The sequence below is a fragment of the Bufo bufo genome, chromosome 3 (genome assembly GCF_905171765.1).
Source record: "Bufo bufo chromosome 3, aBufBuf1.1, whole genome shotgun sequence".
In the NCBI taxonomy this organism is placed as follows: Eukaryota; Metazoa; Chordata; class Amphibia; order Anura; family Bufonidae; genus Bufo; species Bufo bufo.
In genome coordinates this window covers 370300828-370323141 of record NC_053391.1, presented here as the reverse complement: position 1 = coordinate 370323141, position 22314 = coordinate 370300828, and the positions used below count along the sequence as shown (strand labels likewise).

The 22314-nt window shown below is 45.5% G+C and overlaps 1 long non-coding RNA gene across 1 annotated transcript; it reads left to right on the top strand.

The window, feature by feature from the left end:
* The first annotated feature begins 330 nt into the window (after positions 1 to 330).
* On the top strand, positions 331 to 810 carry LOC120995419. The gene is made up of 3 exons (XR_005777589.1): positions 331 to 371; positions 450 to 666; positions 757 to 810. It is a non-coding gene; the product is annotated as an uncharacterized LOC120995419 (long non-coding RNA).
* The last annotated feature ends 21504 nt before the right edge of the window (positions 811 to 22314 follow it).

Here is a 22314-nt window from a genome sequence, read left to right as displayed (position 1 = left end):
ATTAGGATAATCCTGATCAGGATTCTTCCGGCATAGAGCCCCGACGACGGAACTCTATGCCGGAACACAACAACGCAGGTGTGAAAGAGCCCTTATTATAGATTTCTTCATCATCGTCTGTGGAGGGCTCTCCATCACCTGCCGAATCGCCAGCGTCCAGGGGAGGTGGACCAAGCCCGGACCGGGGCTGTCAAGAAGTAAGTATATATATATATATATATAGAGAGAGATCTTAATTTTTTTTTTTTATTTAAGTACAGTCTTCTAAAAAAAAAATAATTTGTTTTTAGCAATCTGCACCTAGAGCCGCCAGCGAGGATCCCCCAGTCGCCTCCAGAGTCCGCGGGAATGAGCGTGGCGGTCGTAGACGTGTAAGTATTGAATTAAGTAGTTTTAATTAGCATTTTGTATTAGGATTTACATTAAATTTTGTATTTCCTTTTTTTCAGGGTTCCGTAGGCTCCACCAGGGAAGATGAGGAGTTCGGGGTTCCGAGCATAGATAACCTGCTCCTCATCCGACTGGTGGAGGCGCGTCCAGCATTATGGGACCACTCCGACCGCCACCACGCCGATCATCGTCGTACCCAGCGGCTCTGGAGGGACATCTCTGCTTCAGTTTTTGAGACCTGGGGGGATCTAGATGCGGCGGCTCAGGAGAAATATGGTAAGTAAAACAATATGTATTTTAATACTTTAAAATATTGTTCTTTTCCTTCATCATGCTGATTTTAGTTTTTATTGTTTTTTTCGATAGTCAAACTGGTTACAACGCGTTGGCGATCTATCCGGGACCGCTTCAGGAGGGATTACAACGAGGAGGTTCAGGCCCCGAGTGGCTCCGGAGGAACCTCAGGGGCCACCTACATCCATACGGCGGCCCTGGGGTTCCTACGAAGGGCGATGGCACCGAAAAGGTAAATATTTATAACAACTGTTCAAAAAATAAATTGTAAAGGGGCTGTCTGAGACAGCGGAGCGTTTTGCTCCCCTGTTTTGGCCAGCCCCCCCCACAGTCAGATGGACAACTGTTCTCTCCGTCTGACTGTAAGGGGCTGTCTGAGACAGGGTAGCGTTTGGCTCCCCTGTTTTGGCCAGCCCCCCACAGTCAGATGGACAACTGTTCTCTCCGTCTGACTGTGAGGGGCTGTCTGAGACAGGGTAGCGTTTGGCTCCCCTGTTTTGGCCAGCCCCCCACAGTCAGATGGACAACTGTTCTCTCCGTCTGAATTTAAGGGGCTGTCTGAGACAGCGAGGCGTTTGGCTTCCCTGTTTTGGCCAGCCCCCCACAGTCAGATGGACAACTGTTCTCTCCGTCTGAATTTAAGGGGCTGTCTGAGACAGCAAAGCGTTTAGCTTCCCTGTTTTGGCCAGCCCCCTATGGTATACGGTAGACATAGCATATGCCATAGAACATGGATGTTTTATTTAGAGAACAATTCCTAGCTTTCATATTTTTTTTTTCTACAGAAGTGCCAGCAGCACTCGGGAGCCTGACCAACCTCCTGAGGCGGAACCGGAACGGATCGCCAGCGCCAGCCCTCCTGTCCCTCATGCATCGGCTCAGGATAATCCGAGTCCCCTACCGGGTCCCTCCGCTCAACAGAGGCTCTTAGGTTTTCGTCAAAATTTGAGAGCCCTGGTGAGCAGGCAGAGATCCGGTAGGCCAAATCGAGCTGATTATGCAAACCTTGTAGAGGTCGTTTCCGACGCTCTAGAAGGTTTTGCCCAACATCAGATGGAGTTTGGTGCTGACTTGATTCGCCGCTGGGAGGGGGCGGAGTCGGCGTTTCAACGCAGCCCAAACTACCATTATGGGCTAAGCATGATCAGTTTGATGGACTTAATGACGCCCGAGCAGTTGCATGAGTACAAGATCATGCTAGAGAACGGGTCATGGGAAATCATGTTCCCCCTTAGACGTCTCTTCTCAAGACTAAATAAATTCAATTCTTTTAATCTTTCTTCATAACTAAGACCCTCCATGCCCCTTATCAGTTTAGTTGCTCTCCTCTGTACTTTTTCCAGCTGTAGTGCGTCCTTTCTATGGACTGGTGCCCAGAACTGAACTGCATATTCCAGATGAGGCCGCACCAACGCTTTGTAAAGTGGTAATATTACATCCCTGCCCCGCGAGTCCATGCCTCGTTTAATGCATGACAATAACCTGGTGGCCTTAGAAGCAGCTGATTGACATTGTATGCTGTTTTTTAATCTACCATCTACAAGGACACCCAAATCCTTCTCTATGAGTGACTCCCCAAGTGTTACATCAGCTAGGACATATGAAGCACAGAGATTATTACTACCAAGATGCATAACTTTACATTTATCCACATTGAACCTCATTTGCCAAGTTGATGCCCAATCATTCCGAGTGTCCAAGTCAGCTTGTAGTTTATGTACATCTTCCATAGACTGTACAGTTCTACACAGCTTAGTGTCATCTGCAAAAAGGGCCCAGCACTGAACCTTGGGGTACACCACTTATAACCCGGGACCATTCTGAATAGGAATCATTGACCACAACTCTCTGGACACGGTCCTTCAGCCAGTTTTCAATCCAATTACAAACTATACTTTCTAAGCCTATAGACCTTACAATACCTATTAAGCGTCTATGAGGGACGGTATCAAAAGCCTTTGCAAAATCCAGAAACACTAAATCCACAGCCGCCCCTCTGTCCAGGCTACTTATCACCTCCTCATAAAAACAAATCAGGTTAGTCTGACAACATCTGTATTTGGTAAACCCATGTTGGTTACCACTTATAATATTATTTATAGTCACATACTCCTGTATATAGTCCCTTAAGAGTCCTTCAAACATTTTTCCCATAACAGAAATTAAACTAACTGGTCTATAATTACCCATGAAGGACCTTGATCCTTTTTTGAACATGGGCACCATATTTGCCTTGTGCCAATAACTTGGCACTGTACCAGTACCTAGAGAATCTTTAAAAATTATAAACAGGGGCACAGCAATGACTGAACTAAGCACTCTTGGGTGTAATCCATCTGGACCCGAAGCCTTGTTCACATTTACCTTATTTGCCTTATCTTGGACCATATCTACAGTTAGCCAATTGAGTATATTACTGGATGTACGAACAGCGCCAGCACCACAGATATCGGCTCCTTTCTCTTCTTTTGTATATACAGAGCTAAAAAAAAAACATTTAGTAACTCTGCCTTTTCCTTATCTTCAGTGACTACCCCCCCCCCCCCCCCCCCCTTTACCATTATTTAGGGGACCTACCTGCTCAGACCTTTTAGCATTTATATATTTAAATATTTTTTGGGGATATGTTTTGCTCTCTTTTGCCATCTGCTGTTCTGTTTTGTATTTTTGCTATTTTGATACATTTATGATCTTTTGGGCGACAAATCTACTTTTGTCAAGTCAGGCCGAATTCCTGCGTGGGAATCAGACCTTTAACTGACTTTTTCAGTGGAAGAGTGGGCCAAGTCCTCACAATTTTTAGTCACTATGTTATTATAAAGCAGGGGTAAAAACTTTACTATGTTGGTATTGTACTCCACAGCGGTTGAACCGCATGTATCACGGAGTGCCATTATGCTTTGGCGTGATTGTGGCAGCACTGGCACTTTGCTCCATATTCTATGGTTTTGCCCGAAATTATCAAATTTTTGGCAACAAATTTTCGCATTGATGTCAGATATAAGCCTAGAACACATTGACCCCTCACCAGCTTTAGCATTGTTATTTTTAGGCATCCACCGCTTCCCTACTAGGCGCTTCATGTGTCATAATATGCTGAGTGCTAAACTGGTGATTATCTTCCACTGGAAGGACTCTGACCTTCCCCAGTCATTCAGGAGGTAATTCAGGTCCTTAACACTACTTGCCGATATGAGAGGTCACTGCCAACCACTATTCTTAAGGCTCCATTTACATTTTGCGGAACGGAATTGTGGACCCATTCATTTCTATGGAGCCGCACAATGTGTGGCCCGGATCCGGAATTGCGGACCCGCACTTCCGGGTCCGCAATTCCGATCCCGAAAAAAATAGAACATGTCCTATTCTTGTTCGTAATAGCGGACAAGAATAGGCATATTCTCTTAGTGCCGGCAATGTGCGGTCCGTAAAATGCGGACTGCACATTGCCGCTGTCCGTGTTTTGCGGATGTGTGAATGGACCCTTACGCTTCCACTAGGAAGAACACCTAGTGTCGGACCTGAGATATTTTACTTGTTTTCATTATTCTCTGTTTTCTATCTGGGTCCTGTCAGTTAAATTCCTTTCAGTATTTCTGCTCATTGTTTTTCTTTGTTTTGTTCATTGACGGCACAAATTTCTCAAGGGTCCAACAGATGTGTTCTTTAGTAAAGATACCCGGTGTACTTGTTATACTTTTTTTTTTTCTTTTTTTTTAAAGTTATCTTTATTTTACTTTTAGAAAGCCATACAATCAATGCATAAACCAATCTCTATCACGACAATATATCTAATATAGCAATCATATAACATCATTATATCCCCCCCCCCCCCACCCCTTGGCTGTCGTCCCCTCCGTTCAGTTAATGTATGATAGTCTCAAAATTAAACAATGTATAGCTACATAGCCCTGCGTGCATCTCTCCGCTTTCTTTCAATATCTTCGTATATTTTAATTTGTTGTAAGAGTAGACCCCACTCCCTTGACGAGGGCAGGGAGACAGATCCCCAATACTTGACCAATATAGCTTTCGCTACCATCAATCCTCTCATCCAAATCCGTCTAACCTGGGGCGGAACCTCCGTCTCTGAGCCATAATCTCCAAAGATCACTATCAAGATCCCCGGGTTATAGTTCATTGAAGATTCCTTTTGAAGGGCAGAAAAAACCTCATCCCAATACTTTCTTATTTTATTGCAACCCCAAAGCAAATGGACATAGTTCGCATTTACATATCCACACTTAGGACAGGAATAGTCCCGGTCCTTATTTTGGGGGAATTTCCCTTGGGTTTTGGGCGTATAATACAATCTATGGAGAATCTTAAATTGGATTAACCTATGGGCACTGGAAACTGTCGCCTTTTTCACGTTCCTATAGATAGTAGGCCACTGTAGTGGGGGGCAATTCAACTCTTGCTCCCACTTACTAGGGCTTTTAAAAGGCGTTACGGTTGCCAGTGCCAATCGGAGCTTAGCATATAAACTAGATAGTTTCACCTTCACGTCCTTCTGAGCTTCACAGTAATCAAAGAATATATTTTCTCGTGGAAAAATAGCACCCCTATCCCTAGATGCTTCAAATATGTGTTTCAATCGTGCATAGTTAAATAAATCTAATGGTGAACTAGCAGAAAAATCAAATTCCAAAAATGACTTAAAACGACCTGCCTGAAAAAGATGAGACACCCTATTGATGCCATTTCGTGTCCAATAACCAAAATCTGTAATTTTGAAGAATTCCTCCAGCCCCCTGTTCCCCCACAGAGGGGTAAAAGCGAACAGGTCGGAGACTTTAAGGATCTCCTTTAACCTTTTCCACACCCTCTGTAGTGAGCAAGGGATCAACAGGGACCTCTCCTTTCCCATAGACCCAGTCTCCAAATATGCAAATATGTTCTCTATTGGCCTATCAATAACCTTAGATAAATACAGTGAAAGTAAGCACTCTTTCCAATAACAACAACGCTGTATCTGTGCACACAAAAAATAACCTTGAAAAAAAGGAAGTGACAGCCCACCATCTGCCTCCGACAACCAAAGATATCTCTGCTTTATACGGACCCTCTTCCTTCCCCAAATTAAATCGTTAATCAAAGTCTCCAATCTATGGAAAAACATATCATCAATCCAAATGGGAGAAGCACAGATCGGGAACAAAACTATAGGCAATATAATCATCTTAATCAATGCGATTCGATCTGTCTGGGCCAGTATCAATTTCCGCCAAGCGGCGACTTTGGCCCCAACTTTATTCAAAACCGGGGCCAAATTTAGCTCATAAAACCTACTCAAAGGAACACCGATCTTAACCCCCAGATAATCCAAGGTATCATTAGGAGCCAAGACACGGACTCGCTGCCCTTCATCTACAGCTTTCCGGTTCAGCGGAAGGAGCGACGACTTTGACCAATGGATCATATAACCTGATAATTTACCATATTCTTCTATTATCTCAATCACATACTGTAGGATTTTCCAACCCTGATCCAAGAACAGAATCACATCATCTGCATATAAGCTTATTTTGTCGCTCACTCACGCCACTCCGAAGCCATCTATACAATTATCTAAACGAATCCGGCAAGCCAGCGGTTCAATAAAAAGTGCGAAGAGGAGAGGAGACAGGGGACAACCCTGTCTCATCCCCCTCAGCATCGTAACAGGAGAAGAGCCAGTGCCATTAATATTGATATATGCAATCGGCTGTTTATATAGCATTTGGGTCATTTTCACAAATAGCTTCCCAAGGCCAAAACCAGCCATCGTAGCCCACAAAAAAGGCCACTCCATCCTGTCAAACGCCTTCGCGGCGTCTAAAGACAGGATGGAGTGGTCCATACCGCCCCCAACAGACAGATTCAGATATACTCTATATATGCTCATCTGTATTTGGCGGCCCGGGATAAAGCCCATCTGGTCCGAATGTACCAGGCAAGCGATAACCCTCTTCAGACGACTGGCAAGGATTTTTGCAAAGATCTTATAGTCCGTATTTAGCAGCGATATAGGTCTATAAGACCCCATATCGCATGGATCCTTCTCCTTTTTCAAAACCAAGATAATCACCGCCTCTCTAAACGATGGAGGTAAAGAGCCAGAAGCACACGCTTCATTAAAGACTTGAAGTAAGATCGGCAAGAGTGATTTGGCATGGTACCTATATATTCCAAATGGCAATCCATCTGGGCCAGGAGATGAATTATATTTTAGAAAGGGAAGAGTCGCCTGGAGTTCCTCCAAAAGGATGGGGGAGTCCAACATCTCTCTATCTTGAATAGATAACTGCGGGAGCACCAATTGTTGAAGATATTGCTCCATGTCAGTGCAGCTACACATAGACTCAGATTTATACAAGGTAGAGTAATATTTTGCAAATTCCTCTCTAATCTCCTCTGCGGATCTCACCCCAATTCCCTGTGGATTCCTAATTTCTCTTATACTGGTAACCTCTCTCTGGTTGGCCACCAAACGTGCCAGAAACCTACCAGTTTTACCAGATTCGCAGAAACGAGTCTGGCCCTGGAATAGGAGCTTATGTTGTGCTTTTTTATATAAGAGTGTCTTAAGCTGTGTATTAGCCTCCTTTAACTGATTAATATATTGCTCCGTATGGTGGTCAATTAATTCGGCACGTAAGCTCCTTATTAGCCCTGTCAGTTCTTGTTCCCTCCGCCGTGATTCCGTTTTAAACCTATTAATTTTACAGAAATACATCCCCCTAATATGGGCCTTCAACGCGTCCCACACATAATGAATATGTGTCGAACCTACGTTAAACCCCCAAAATTCCTGGATATCCAGATCTAATCGGGACTGCTCCCCTATCACCTCAAGCCAATGCGGGTTTAATTTAAAAGTTCTTCCTGAAGTAGGAGCATCCACAAACACAATCAAAACTGGGGAATGATCCGAGATTCCATGCGGTTCATACCTCATTCTCAGTACACGGCCACACAGGTCCCGACTTGCAAAAGCCAGATCGATGCGGGACATAGACCCATATGACTGGCTGAAACATGAGAAGATTTTTTTATTGCCATATAGGTGGCGCCAGATGTCAACCAGCGCCAGCTCCTGGCACACAGCAGTGAGAGGGGACCCAGAGCGACCACGACCAGAAAGAGAAGAGAATCGATCCAACTCAGGATCAAGGACTGCGTTAAAATCACCTGCCACTAATAACGCACATTGATTTTTGGTGGATACATAATGGGCTAAATGTGAAAAAATCACTGATTTAAATGGGGGGGGGGAATATACATAAAGGCCAGTATCACCTCCTGCCCTTTTCAATAGCCATGTAAAAATACGTATCTCCCTTCTTTATCAATGACACTGTCTAGCGGTTGAAACTCCATCGCTCGGTGGATGTATACACTAACACCTCTTGCGTAGGAAGAAAAACAAGCGTGGTACTCAAAAGCAGCCCATTTCCTTTTTAGAGTATAGATCTTATCTGATACTGCATGGGTCTCTAGTAGTACCACAATCGCTGGCAGGTGACGAACCACAATATCAAATACAACTTGTTATACTTATTATACTTGTTCCATGTGTAATACCATTATTGTTTGGAAAACTCTGATTGTACCGTACTGCATGTCTACCCTGTTTTTTTTATTTTTTATAAAAAAACGTAATAAAAACGATTGTCAACAAAACATCTTCTACAAAAGAATAGAAAAAAATAAAAACTATGCTTATGGCATAGTTTCCTCTTAGCCAGTTCTCTTATACCACACTAAATATTTCACAGGTGTCGCTTACATTTCATTAAGATATTTAACTCTATGCACACCTGTATAAAAATGAGTTAAATGTGTTGATGAAATGTGATTGGCACCTGTGAAATTTTTAGTGTGGTATAAGGGTACTGGCTAAGAGGAAACCATTATGTGGTGAGTAGGGACAAGTCTAAGGCTCCCAACACCAACACACCCGCCCGGCACCCCTATAGAAATCCCTATTCTTGTCCGCAGCTGCGGACAAGAATAGGACATGTTCTATCTTTTGCGGAGCTGCGGACCTGAAGATCGGGGCCGCGCTCCGCAAATGCGGATGCGGACAGCACACTGTGTGCTGTCCGCATCCATTCCGTCCCCATAGAAAATAAATGGGTCCACACCCAATCCGCAAAATTGCGGAACGGATGCGAACCCATTTGCGGACGTGTGAATGGACCCTTACTGTATCTGAAACGCATAGATTTTTTGTTGTTTGTTTTCATCCCCTTGCACAAGATGTTTTCAATACATTTATAATAAAGGATAGATTTTTTTAAGGAGCGCTGGAGAAATTGCATTTTTTCTACATTGGAACTAGAACTGTAGCGGTTTACTTTTGATGCTATACTTTTTCATCCACTCAGGATAGAAACTAGCATACAAGTGCAAGAAATAAGAACTACCGTTCAAGCTTTGCTTCTTGAGTACTTGATAACTGCTGTATAATTTTTAATGAAAATGAATGATAACATTATACATAAAATATAATGAAAACATCACATACTCAGAGGACATATCAGTGATGTGGAAACGTACTAAATAACATAGAAAGTGGAGCAACGTGGGAAAGTAGAGAAAAAACAATGAAGGTTAGGCCTCATGCACACGACCGTTGTGTGCATCCGTGGCCGTTGTGCCGTTTTCCGTTTTTTTTCGCGGACCCATTGACTTTCAATGGGTCCGTGGAAAAAACGGAAAATGCACCGTTTGGCAGCCGCATCCGTGAGCCGTGTTTCCTGGCCGTGGAAAAAATATGACCTGTCCTATTTTTTTCACGGCCAACGGTTCACGGACCCATTCAAGTCAATGGGTCCGTGAAAGAACACGGATGCACACAAGATTGGCATCCGTGTCCGTGATCCGTGGCCGTAGGTTAGTTTTTATACAGACGGATCCGAAGATCCGTCTGCATAAAAGCTTTTTCAAAGCTGAGTTTTCACTTCGTGAAAACTCAGAACCGACAGTATATTCTAACACAGAAGCGTTCCCATGGTGATGGGGACGCTTCTAGTTAGAATACACTACAAACTGTACAAGACTGCCCCCTGCTGCCTGGCAGCATCCGATCTCTTACAGGGGGCCGTGATCAGCACAATTAACCCCTTCAGGTGCGGCACCTGAAGGGGTTAATTGTGCTGATCACGGCCCCCTGTAAGAGACCAGGGCTGCCAGGCAGCAGGGGGCAGACCCCCCCCCCCTCCCCAGTTTGAATATCATTGGTGGCCAGTGCGGCCCCCCCCCCCTCCCTCTATTGTAATAATTCGTTGGTGGCACAGTGTGCGCCCCCCCCCCTCCCTCCCTCTATTGTAATAATTCGTTGGTGGCACAGTGTGCGCCCCCCCCTCCCTCCCTCTATTGTAATAATTCGTTGGTGGCACAGTGTGCGCCCCCCCCCCCTCCCTCCCTCTATTGTAATAATTAGTTGGTGGCACAGTGTGCGCCCCCCATCGGCCCCCCCTCCCTCTATAGCATTAACAACATTGGTGGCCAGTGTGCGGCCTCCCATCTCCCCCCCCCCCCCCCCCCCCCCCCATCATTGGTGGCAGCGGAGTTCCGATCGGAGTCCCAGTTTAATCGCTGGGGCTCCGATCGGTAACCATGGCAACCGGGACGCTACTACAGTCCTGGTTGCCATGGTTACTTAGCAATAGTACAATAGTAGAAGATTCATACTTACCTGCTGCTGGCTGCTGCTGCGATGTTCGTGTCCGGCCGGGAGCTCCACCTACTGGTAAGTGACAGGTCTGTGCGGCGCATTGCTAAATGAACTGTCACTTACTAGTAGGAGGAGCTCCCGCCCGGACACGAACATCGCAGCTCCCAGGTAAGTATGAGGGGGGGGGGGGGGGGGAGATGGGAGGCCGCACACTGGCCACCAATGTTGTTAATGCTATAGAGGGAGGGGGGGCCAATGGGGGGCGCACACTGTGCCACCAACGATTTATTACAATAGAGGGAGGAAGGGGGGGGCGCGCACACTGTGCCACCAACGAATTATTACAATAGAGGGAGGAAGGGGGGGGGCACACTGTGCCACCAACGATTTATTACAATAGAGGGAGGAAGGGGGGGGGGCGCACACTGTGCCACCAACGAATTATTACAATAGAGGGAGGAAGGGGGGGGGGGAGGCCGCACTGGCCACCAATGATATTCAAACTGGGGAGGGGGGGAGGGTCTGCCCCCTGCTGCCTGGCAGCCCTGATCTCTTACAGGGGGATATGATAGTACAATTAACCCCTTCAGGTGCGGCACCTGAGGGGTTAATTGTGCTGATCAAGGCCCCCTGTAAGAGATCGGATGCTGCTAGGCAGCAGGGGGCAGTCATGTACAAAGTTTGTAGTATATTCTAACTAGAAGCGTCCCCATCACCATGGGAACGCCTCTGTGTTAGAATATACTGTCGGAAATGAGGTTTCACGATCTAACTCATATCCGACAGTATATTCTAACATAGAGGCGTTCCCATGGTGATGGGGACGCTTCAAGTTAAAATATACCATCGGATTGGAGAAAACTCCGATCTGATGGTATAAAAGGGACTCCAGACTTTACATTGAAAGTCAATGGGGACGGATCCGTTTGAAATGGCACCATATTGTGTCAACGTCAAACGGATCCGTCCCCATTGACTTGCATTGTAATTCAGGACGGATCCGTTTGGCTCCGCACGGCCAGGCGGACACCAAAACGACTTTTTTTTCATGTCCGTGGATCCTCCAAAAAACAAGGAAGACCCACGGACGAAAAAACGGTCACGGATCACGGTAAAACGGAACCCCGTTTTGCGGACCGCAAAAAAATACGGTCGTGTGCATGAGGCCTTAGTGACACAACTAGATCAGTTAAAGGGGTTTTCCAGTTTAACGTGAATAAAGATTATGCATAATATAATAAAAAGCTCTAACAACTTGATATATGACCTGAGTTTCAATTTTTCACATTTTCAGGATCTGTTTTATGTCAGTGGATAAAAACTGTGGGGGAGATATATCAAACTGGTGTAAAGTAGAACTGTCTTAGTTGCCCATAGCAACCAATCAGATTCCAACTTTTATTTTCCAAAGGAGCTGTCAAAAATGAAATTTGGCATCTGATTGGTTAATATGGGCAACTAAGCCAGTTTACACCAGTTTGATAAATGACCCCCTGTATTTACATCCAGAGGCTGAGATTTAATCTTGATCATCACCATGTAGTTTTTTGTCATCTTGTATTTAAGAGAGACAGTGATGGCCAGTTCGCCGTGTTCGCCCGCGAACACATGCGGGCTGCCATCTTAACTCACAAGTCCGGCGATGCACAGGTAAGTCCTTACCTGTGTCTGTGCATGAGCCAGTCTGAAACAAATGCGGTCACCGGGAGCAGGCAGTTCCGAGAACAGCCGCCGGGGGCCTTCATCGGGCTGTTCTTGGAACTGCCTGCTCCCGGTGACCGCATTTGTTTCAGACCGGCTCCCGGCACAGGCACAGGTAAGGGCTTACCTGTGCATCGCCGGACTTGTGAGTTAAGATGGCAGCCTGCATGTGTTCGCGGGCGAACACGGCGAACTGGCCATCACTGATGGGAGATACGGGCATATCCAATTTTCTCAATGGTTTCTATAAAGAAACTATATGGAATTCAAAAGCTAGTTTTTGGGCTCATGCGAGTGAGTGCACATGGTTCAGACCCCTACAGATCAAATTGATATTATAAATGTAATTTAAATCTCACCTACGCACTACATATAAGAAATAATACAGTGTAAATTGACCTGGAATGGGGAGGGTGAAATCCTCAGTCATTTCCTAAGCAGTTTTTGATGCTTTTTGTTTTGTGGAACCACGGCAAAAACAAGCTGACTTTTCCTCTGTATTTTCAGTCACGTGCGGACATAGCCTTAGGCCACCTGCACACTTTGCAGAATACGTGCATTTTTTCCACGCGGATTCTGATGCGGAAAGACCACAGTGTACTACAGTACCAGCAAAGTGTATGAGATTACAGAAATCTCATGTGATTTTTTTTTCCATGCAGAAATTGAGCAAGCATGTCAATTATGTTTGTATTTTAACTGCGGATTTCAACCTTTTCAATGGAAAGGTGAGATCTGCTGCAAAACCGCATCAAATCCGTACCAAAAACCGCAATCAGACATTGCAGATTTTGGGCTACTATGCTGCAGAAACACACATAAATCCTCATGGAAATTTGTGCGGATCTCATGTGCGTTTAACCACACGCGCCATGCAGGTGGCCTTAGGGTGGCTGCACACAGAGCAGATTCACGTACAGAAAATCAGCGCAAAAACACACATAAATCCATGTTGTGTGCATTTTTCTTATGTTGTTTTTGGTGCAGATTTTCCGCAGATCTCACTCTTCCATTGGAATAATTGACATGCTAAGGGTACATGAGATTTCTGTGATCTGGTACTGTATTAGGCGCCCTGCACACGAACGCGTGCTTCCCATTGCCGTATTGCGGACCGCATTTTCGGATCCGCAATACACGGGTGCCGTTCTGTGGGCATTCCGCATCACGGATGCGGACCCATTCACTTGAATGGGTCCGCAAATCCGGAGATGCCGAATGATGCGAAACAGAAGCACAGAACGGAACCCTACGGAAGCACTACGAAGTGCTTCCGTGGGGTTTCGTCCCGTACTTCCGTTCCGCAAAAAGATAGAACATGTCCTATCTTTTTGCGGAACGGCCGGATCTTGGACCCATTAAAGTGAATGGGTCCACGATCCGCTGCGGCTGCCCCACGGACTGTGCAAAATGCGGGATGCACACGTTCGTGTGCAGGGGGCCTTACACTGTGGTCTGCACAAGAAAAATGCAACAAGCTGCAGATTTCAAAATTTGTAAAGCAGGTCAATTTCTGCACCTAAGAGAAAAAGCAAAGTCTACATGAGATTTGTCTAACCTCATACACTCTGCTGGTAATGTATTACACTGCAGTTTTTCCGCATGAAGTCCGCTCGGAAAAATCATGCTAAGCTAAGAGAACTGCATGTCAGCTCTTAGCTTAGTGGAGCAGGCACAGGCAGGACCCCGCTCCGCTCAGCTTAGGCCTCTTTCACACTTGCGTTGTCCGGATCCGTCGTGTACTCCATTTGCCGGAAGTGCCCGCCGGATCCGTAACACAGCAAGTGAACTGAAAGCATTTGAAGACAGATCCGTCTTCAAAATGCGTTCAGTGTTACTATGGCAGCCAGGACGCTATTAAAGTCCTGGTTGCCGTAGTAGTAGTGGGGAGCGGTATACTTACAGTCCGTGCGGCTCCCGGGGCGCTCCAGAACGTCAGAGCGCCCCATGCGCATGGATGACGTGATCCCTGCGATCACGTCATCCATGCGCGCGGGGCGCCCTGACGTCACTCTGAAGCGCCCCGGGAGCCGCACGGACGGTAAGTATACTGCTCCCCACTACACTTTACCATGGCAAACAGGACTTTAGCGTCTCGGCAGTCATGGTAACCATTCAGAAAAAGCTAAACGTCAGATCCGGTAATGCGCCGAAACGACGTTTAGCTTAAGGCCGGATCCGGATTAATGCCTTTCAATGGGCATTAATTCCGGATCCGGCCTTGCGGCAAGTGTTCAGGATTTTTGGCCGGAGCAAAAAGCGCAGCATGCTGCCGTATTTTCTCCGGCCAAAAAACGTTCCGGTCCGGAACTGAAGACATCCTGATGCATCCTGAACGGATTTCTCTCCATTTAGAATGCATGGGGATAATCCTGATCAGGATTCTTCCGGCATAGAGCCCCGACGACGGAACTCTATGCCGGAACAGAACAACGCAAGTGTGAAAGAGCCCTAACCCTGGTTTCACACCTGAGCGTTTTACAGCGCGTTCCTACGTGCTGTAAAACGCTCAACAAGGAGAAACCAATGCTTCCCTATGGGAATGGTTCTCACCTGGGTGTCGCTCCAAAAAGTTCTTGAGCTTCTTTGGGGCGTTTTGTTGCGCGTTCCCGTACATAGACTTTCGGGAACGCGCGACAATGGGCGTTCGCTTGTCTCTGTATGCGCGATTGTAAACGCTGGTACAATCGCGCATACAGAGCGCTCCATCGCGAACGCTCAGGTCTGAACCCAGCGTTATGCTGGCATAGTACAAGAGTTAATAAAAATGTCATGCCCGTACTCCCTACACCTCTGATCAGTCAGCGGTGTATGGAAATGTCAGTTTTAAGCGCACAGGGAATGGTGCGCTTTTAGTAGCAAAAGTCTAATAAAAATAGAAAATCCATTAAAAAAGTATACTAGAAAAAGTTTTATTAGGGCATTAGAGACATCTTATTAAAGTTTTAGTCAAAGGTTTAGTTACTCTTTAAAGTTGTTCTCTGAGATTTCGTAAAGTTTTTGATGGGGCAGGGGGCAGTGAAAGATTTTATTCACAAGTACCACACACTGGGCCACTCCGATCCCCGATGGGCTTGTTCTGATGATGTTATGTTCATCACTCCTGTAACTGCTACAGGTAATCTGTGCAGTGGTGTTAACTAGAAGTGACTGGGCCCCACAGAAAAAAATTTAATGTCCCCCCCCCCCCCTCCCACACCGAAAGCAACTCCCTCCTCCTGTGCAACCATCACCTGTGGCTAGTCTAGATCACTCTTTCAGACCAGGCCAGCAGCCACTCAGTATGTTCCTACTTGTTTATACTGTCATGTCACTGTATATAATGTAATTGTATAATACTGTTGAGGGGCCCTGACAATAAAATCTTTTAGTCCTCCTCCTGGGCGGGCCTCTTCTGAGTTTGGGGCCCATAGCAGCAGCTTCCCCTATAGCTACGACCCTGTATCTGTGGCCTCAGTGGTCACATGTACATATATGGCACCTGTCACGGACACTCCCGTGACAGGTGCCAGGAGATCAGAGAGACTGGCAACAGGTGGGTTAATCTGACTGGTTCCTTGTGGATCATTTGTGTCTGTGTTGTTTTGGTAATGACCACACCTCTGGCAGGTGTTGTTGGTTTGGTCATTTAACTTCCCCGATTTATTACTGCTTAACCCATTTGGGGGTGCAGTTTATAGCTTCAGTTTATGGACTCTGGGCTAGCTGGTGTTGGATCTCGGTTGAGCTCCTGGCGCTGCCTTTGCTCCATGTGAAGTTAAGTGTCGTCTTCCCTATTTGTATTTTGTTTGTTTTATTTCCCTTTCTTTTGTATCTAGGCCTAAGGGAGACTCCAGTTCATCCTTCTGGTGGAGGAATGAGTTGTCTCAAGTCCTGTCACTATACGAGGGCCTTACAGGGTGTGTTAGGGTTCTAGGTTCCTGTGTATGAACTTTCCTGCCATCAAGGTGAGTTGGACTTGGATTAGGGTTGTTCTAGGAGGTAAAGTTTTCCTTTACCCTAGTTTCCAGGCCTAGTTCCTATCTCCTTTCCTCCTGTGCTCGGTGTGGAGTTTCCCACCCTCACCGCATCCATGACAGCACCTCACCCCTGAGGCCAGTGATTGGTTGTGGGAACGATGAATAGCACGTGACTGCTGCACAACTAGCAACTCATAACAATGTTAAAGCTGAGTAGAGTTTTTTTTTTGTTTCCCAACAAACTTTACAAAATCTTGGAGAACATCTATAATTTGAACACATTTTTTTTAGACTAGATACAAGCCAAAAACAAGGGATTTTCATAGTCTCATATACTGATGACCTATCCTCTCAATAAGCTGTTTGAGAAGGCATCGGCACTCGCAGTAGCACCACGGCTTTCTCGCAGTTTTCCATAGGCCATGTGATATCCCATTTAATGGTCACTTGGCCTAGGCCTAGCTCAGCCCCACTGAAGTGAATGGGGCTGAGCTGTGATACCAAGCACCGCCATTATACAATGTACAGTACTGTGCTTGGTGTGCTGAGAGAAGGCTGCGGTGCTACTGCCATTGCCGGTGCTGATTGGCAGGGGATCCTGGGTGTCAGACCCCCACCAATCAGATACTGATGACCTATCCAGAGGATAGGTCATCAGTATAAGGCCCCTTTCACACGGGCGAGTATTCCGCGCGGATGCGATGCGTGAGGTGAACGCATTGCACCCGCACTGAATACCGACCCATTCATTTCTATGGGGCTGTTCACATGAGCGGTGATTTTCACGCATCACTTGTGCGTTGCGTGAAAATCGCAGCATGCTCTATATTCTGCGTTTTTCACGCAACGCAGGCCCCATAGAAGTGAATGGGGTTGCGTGAAAATCGCAAGCATCCGCAAGCAAGTGCGGATGCAGTGCGATTTTCACACACGGTTGCTAGGAGACGATCGGGATGGAGACCCGATCATTATTATTTTCCCTTATAACATGGTTATAAGGGAAAATAATAGCATTCTGAATACAGAATGCATAGTAAAACAGCGCCGAAGGGGTTAAAATAGGACTCAGTTCCGAAACGCGTCAACAGCTTTTGTGTACCGGGTGGATGTGTCTGCTGTAAACTATTATGTTTGAATAAAGAAGAAGTTTTTAGAGGACCTCTATGAGAATCCGGAGCCATTCTTTCCAATATTGTGCTGATTGCGGTGGGGTCACACCCGAAGGCTCCTGGAACCGGGACTGCATTTTCTGACCAGGGAGGTGAGCTGGATTAAATGTGTGCTCAATAATAATTTAACTCACCTTAGTCCACTTGATCGCGGAGCCGGCATCTCCGTCTGTCTCCTTTGTTGAATAGGACCTGTGGTGAGCATTAATTACAGGAACAGGACCTTTGATGACGTCACTCCGGTCATCACATGGTACGTCACATGATCTTTTACCATGGTGACGTACCATGTGATGACCGGAGTGACGTCATCAAAGGTCCTGTTCCTGTAATTAATGCTCACCACAGGTCCTATTCAACAAAGGAGACAGAAGGAGATGCCGGGCCGCGATCAAGTGGACTAAGGTGAGTTAAATTATTTTTTTATTTTTTTTAACCCCTCCAGCGCTAGTTTACTATGCATTCTGTATTCAGAATGCTATTATTTTCCCTTATAACTATGTTATACAATCTACAGAACACCGATCCCAAGCCCGAACTTCTGTGAAGTTCGGGTTTGGGTACCAAACATGAGCGATTTTTCTCACGCGAGTGCAAAACGCATTACAATGTTTTGCACGCGCGCGAAAAAATCGCGGGTGTTCCCGCAACGCACCCGCACATTTTCCCGCAACGCCCGTGTGAACCCAGTCTAAGGCTGGGGCTGCACGGCGACTGTGGCCGTCACCTCTCATGTGATCAAAGATCGCTGTAGTAGTGCAGCCATTGAACTGAATAGGGGTCGCAGTGTGACTCACAAGTTGCTGCAATCCCAGAATCACAAAAAAATCCAACAATTCTGGGGACAGCTCAATAGATGCAATGCTACACAGTAATCTTTAGGCCTCATGCACACGGCCATTGTTTTGGTCCGCATCCAAGCCGCAGTTTTGGCGGCTCAAATGCTGACCCATTCACTTCAATGGGGCCACAAAAGATGCGGACAGCACTCCGTCTGCTGTCCGCATCCGTTGCTCCGTTCCGTGGTCCGCAAAAAAAAATAAAAAATCTGTCCTATTCTTGTCGGCGTTTTGCGGACAAGAATAGGCAGTTATACTAATGGCTCTCTTCAATAAAATAAAATAACAAAAACACACTATTTTGCTGCAGGTTCTAAATGAATCATATAGTTATGGCTCTCTTCCCCCATCTTTTAGGGAAGCAATTATCACTTTAATTTAAAAAAAAGATAAGGATGGTAGTGAGGTCGGGTCATATAGGCACATATCACTCCTTATTACAGACTATAAGTTCTTTGCAAAAAATTTTGCAAATCGCCTTAAAATGGTAATAGCATCCCTGGTTCATCCCAATCAAACAGGGTTCATACCTGGAAGACAGATTCAGGCGAATTTGTATGGGGTGTATCTGAACCTGCAGGTAGGGGGGAGTCCGGACCACTCCATCCTGTCTTTGGATGCTGCCAAAGCGTTTTGACAGGGTGGAGTGGTCCTTCTTGTGGCAGACCATGGCCCATTTTCGACTGGGGACTACTTTTATTGCAATGACCCAATTGTTATATACTCAACCAATAGCCCGAGTTAATATTGATGGGGTTAACTCCTCCATTATCAAGTTACAACGCGGTACGAGACAGGGGTGTCCCCTCTCCCCCCTTTTTTTTGCGCTATTCATGGAGCCGTTGGCCTGTAGGATTCGTTTGAACGGTCAGATTCGGGGGTTCGGGGTAGCGGGAGAGAGTGATAAAATTAGGCTTTATGCAGACGATGTCATACTATTTTTGGACGATGGCTGGAAAGTTGTTCCGTATGTTATGCAGGTGATAGAGGAGTTCAGTCAACTGTCGGGTTATTTAATCAATTGGGCTAAGTCCTCACTACTCCCGCTAAATCGAAATGACCCCGAAGGTGGCTCCCGGGTCCGGATATTGTCTTTGGATGATTCTCTGGACTACCTGGGGATAAAGATTGGTGTCCCTATAAGTAGATTTTATGATTTAAAGGGAGTCTGTCACCACATTTGAGCCTATTGGACAGATCCAATAGCGTTATATGTGCCACCCAGAAGTTTAAAACGGTACCTTTGTTGCATATACCGGAGTCTTGTTTCAGCCAAAAATGAACTTTGTAGGTTCTGTAAATGCGCCCTCTCAAGTGCCCAGGGCGGCGTCTCAATCTTCCGCTCCTCTCTCCTTTTCCACTGCGCCGCAGGAGAGAGGAGGAGCGTAAACGGGCGGGCAGAGGCACACGGAGGGCGGGGTTATGAGCCGTTGGGGAGGTCCGGTCTTGGGCTCGGAAGATTGAGACGCCGCCCTGGGCACTTGAGAGGGCGCATTTACAGAACCTACAAAGTTCATTTTTGGCTGAAACAAGACTCCGGTATATGCAACAAAGGTACAGTTTTAAACTTCTGGGTGGCACATATAACGCTATTGGATCTGTCTAATAGGCTCAAATGTGGTGACAGACTCCCTTTAAATCTTTCCCCGGTAATAGACATGAGATGGTGAAATCTCGCGCCGGGCCGTACCCATATCCGCAGCAGGTCTCCAAGGTGAACAGCCTCTGGCATGTTAGAACAACAAAAAAAGAGGGTTTAGGTGGGATTAAATGTTTTAGGTTAGAGTCTACAGAGCTGGATTTAATGCTATTTGTGACGATGTAAGAATTATATTAATATCCTTTTTATATGTTTGTACGTTTTTTTCCGCTCTGTCTAAAAGTTTTGTAATTATCTTTGAAGATTTTTTTTTGGGAAAAAACACAAGAGAAAAATAAAAAAGATAGAGTTCACCACTGTTTTCTTCTTTTTTGGCGTCGCAGACTACCGTGTGAAGCTGGCTTATTCACATTCAACAAACAGTTCAAAGGAAGGTGTCGCGCTGCCTCACTTGGCTATGATTCAAAGGGCTTGATCAGGATAGGATACAACCGTTTTTAGGTGATGCCAAACAACGAGGGTCCACAGGAGGATAATCTCGGTCACAAAACCACCCCTCTGTAGATATAACGGTGCAGGCACATAGTGAAGGTCCACCAATGTTTCCAATGGTAATAGCTTTTATTATACTCACAAAGGTATAAGATCAATAGGCATAAAACAGAATAAAATCTCTGTGGTTATAACACCACTCGACCCAGGTTTCGCCACACCAGCTTCATCAGGAGCGGATGATACACCCACATATGGGCGTTCCTTTTATATGGGTGTCAAAATAACATTCAATCTTCTCCCATCCCCCTTCCATTATAAATCCACACATTTTTTTAAAAACAATTAAAATCCCCTTTTTTTTTTTTTTCTTCCCTTCCCTTCACAGGAAAATCCATATAAAATAAAAGAAATATAGAAAAAAATTATTAATGTAAAATAGCAATTGTTTTGTCACAATACCAACTCCTCTCATAACGTCCAAATAAAATTTGAACAAAATATAATAATAATAAATCACATACCAGCTAATGTCATTTTCTTATTCACACATTTTTCTCCACCTAAAATAACTTCATTTATCCAATACATCATAGTTCTTGTCTCAGATGATATATGATCAAACCATTATTCACAAGGAGCATTAACCCTCACAATTAATACCAGCAGTAAAAATTAGAAGTAAAAAAAAAAAATTACTATTCCACCAAACAAGGTTTCAAATCTAGGTCGATTTTCAGACCATCTGGCTGTAGAGACCGCATTCTGAAGATCCATTCCACCTCCCGGCGGTTAATTGCTGCCACCGGATCTCCTCCTCACCAGTTCTGTTTGACCCTTTCTATTCCCATGAACCACAACCCCTTAGGATTTTTTCCATGCATTTTTTTTAAAATGCATGGACACGCTATGGCTGAGTTCACACGGGCGTGACTGATTTGTTCAGGATGCGTCCCAGGTGTACTGCGGCAAACCCGCGCGAGTAGGTACCCAATTGCAGTCAGTTTTGACTGCGATTGCGTTCCGTTGTTCAGTTTTTATCGCGCGGGTGCAATGTCTTTTGCACGCGCGTGATAAAAACCTGAATGTGGTACCCAGACCCGAAATTCTTCACTGAAGTTCAGGTTTAGGTTAGGTGGTGTGTAGATGTAATTATTTTCCCTTATAACATGGCTATAAGGGAAAATAATAGCATTCTTTAATACAGAATGCTTAGTAGAAGGTCAATTGAGGGTTAAAAAAATATTAAAAATGAACTCACCTCCTCTAATTGATCGCGTAGCTGCCGGTCTCCTGTTCTTTCTTCAGGACCTGTCAAAGGACCTGTGGTGACGTCACTGAGATGATCACATGGTCCAATCACATGTGATTGTACCATGTGATGTGACGTCACCACAGGTCCTTTAGCCAGCAGCTCATGATTAAAGAAGTAAGAAGAGATCGGCAACTACGCGATCAAGAGGAGGAGGTAAGTTAATATATATAATTTTTTTTTAACCCTCAATTGACCTTCTACTAAGCATTCTGTATTAAAGAATGCTATTACTTTCTCTTCCAACCATGTTATAAGGGAAAATAATACAGTGAATAGACTGTCATCTTAGCAACCATGCGTGAAAATCGCACCGCATCCGCACTTGCTTGCGGATGCTTGCGATTTTCACTTAGCCCCATTCACTTCTATAGGGCCTGCGTTGCGTGATCAACGCACTATATAGAGGAGCCTGCTGCGATTTTCACGCAACGCATAAGTGATGCGTGAAAATCCCCGCTCGTGTGCACAGCCCCATAGAAATGAATGGGTCAGGATTCAGTGCGGGTGCAATGCGTTCACCTCACGCATTGCACGCGCGCGGAAATCTCGCCCGTGTGAACTCAGCCTATGTGTCTCAAGCCCTTTATTGATATTATTTATATGTTTTTGGATTCTCAAGGTCCTCCCAATATAGATTAGTCCACACCGACACTTCAGGAGATAAATAACCCCCATACATTCACAGGAAATTTCTCCTTTGATATTATAATTCTGACCATTTTTTTATTCCACTTTTTGAATATTTCTCATCTTTTTGTCCGTGCCGTTCCGCAAATTGCGGAACGCACACGGACGCCATCCTTGTTTTGCGGATCTGCGGTTTGCCGACCGCAAAACACACAACGGTCGTGTGCATGAGGCTATAGTCATATGACGAGTGCAAGGCCTAGA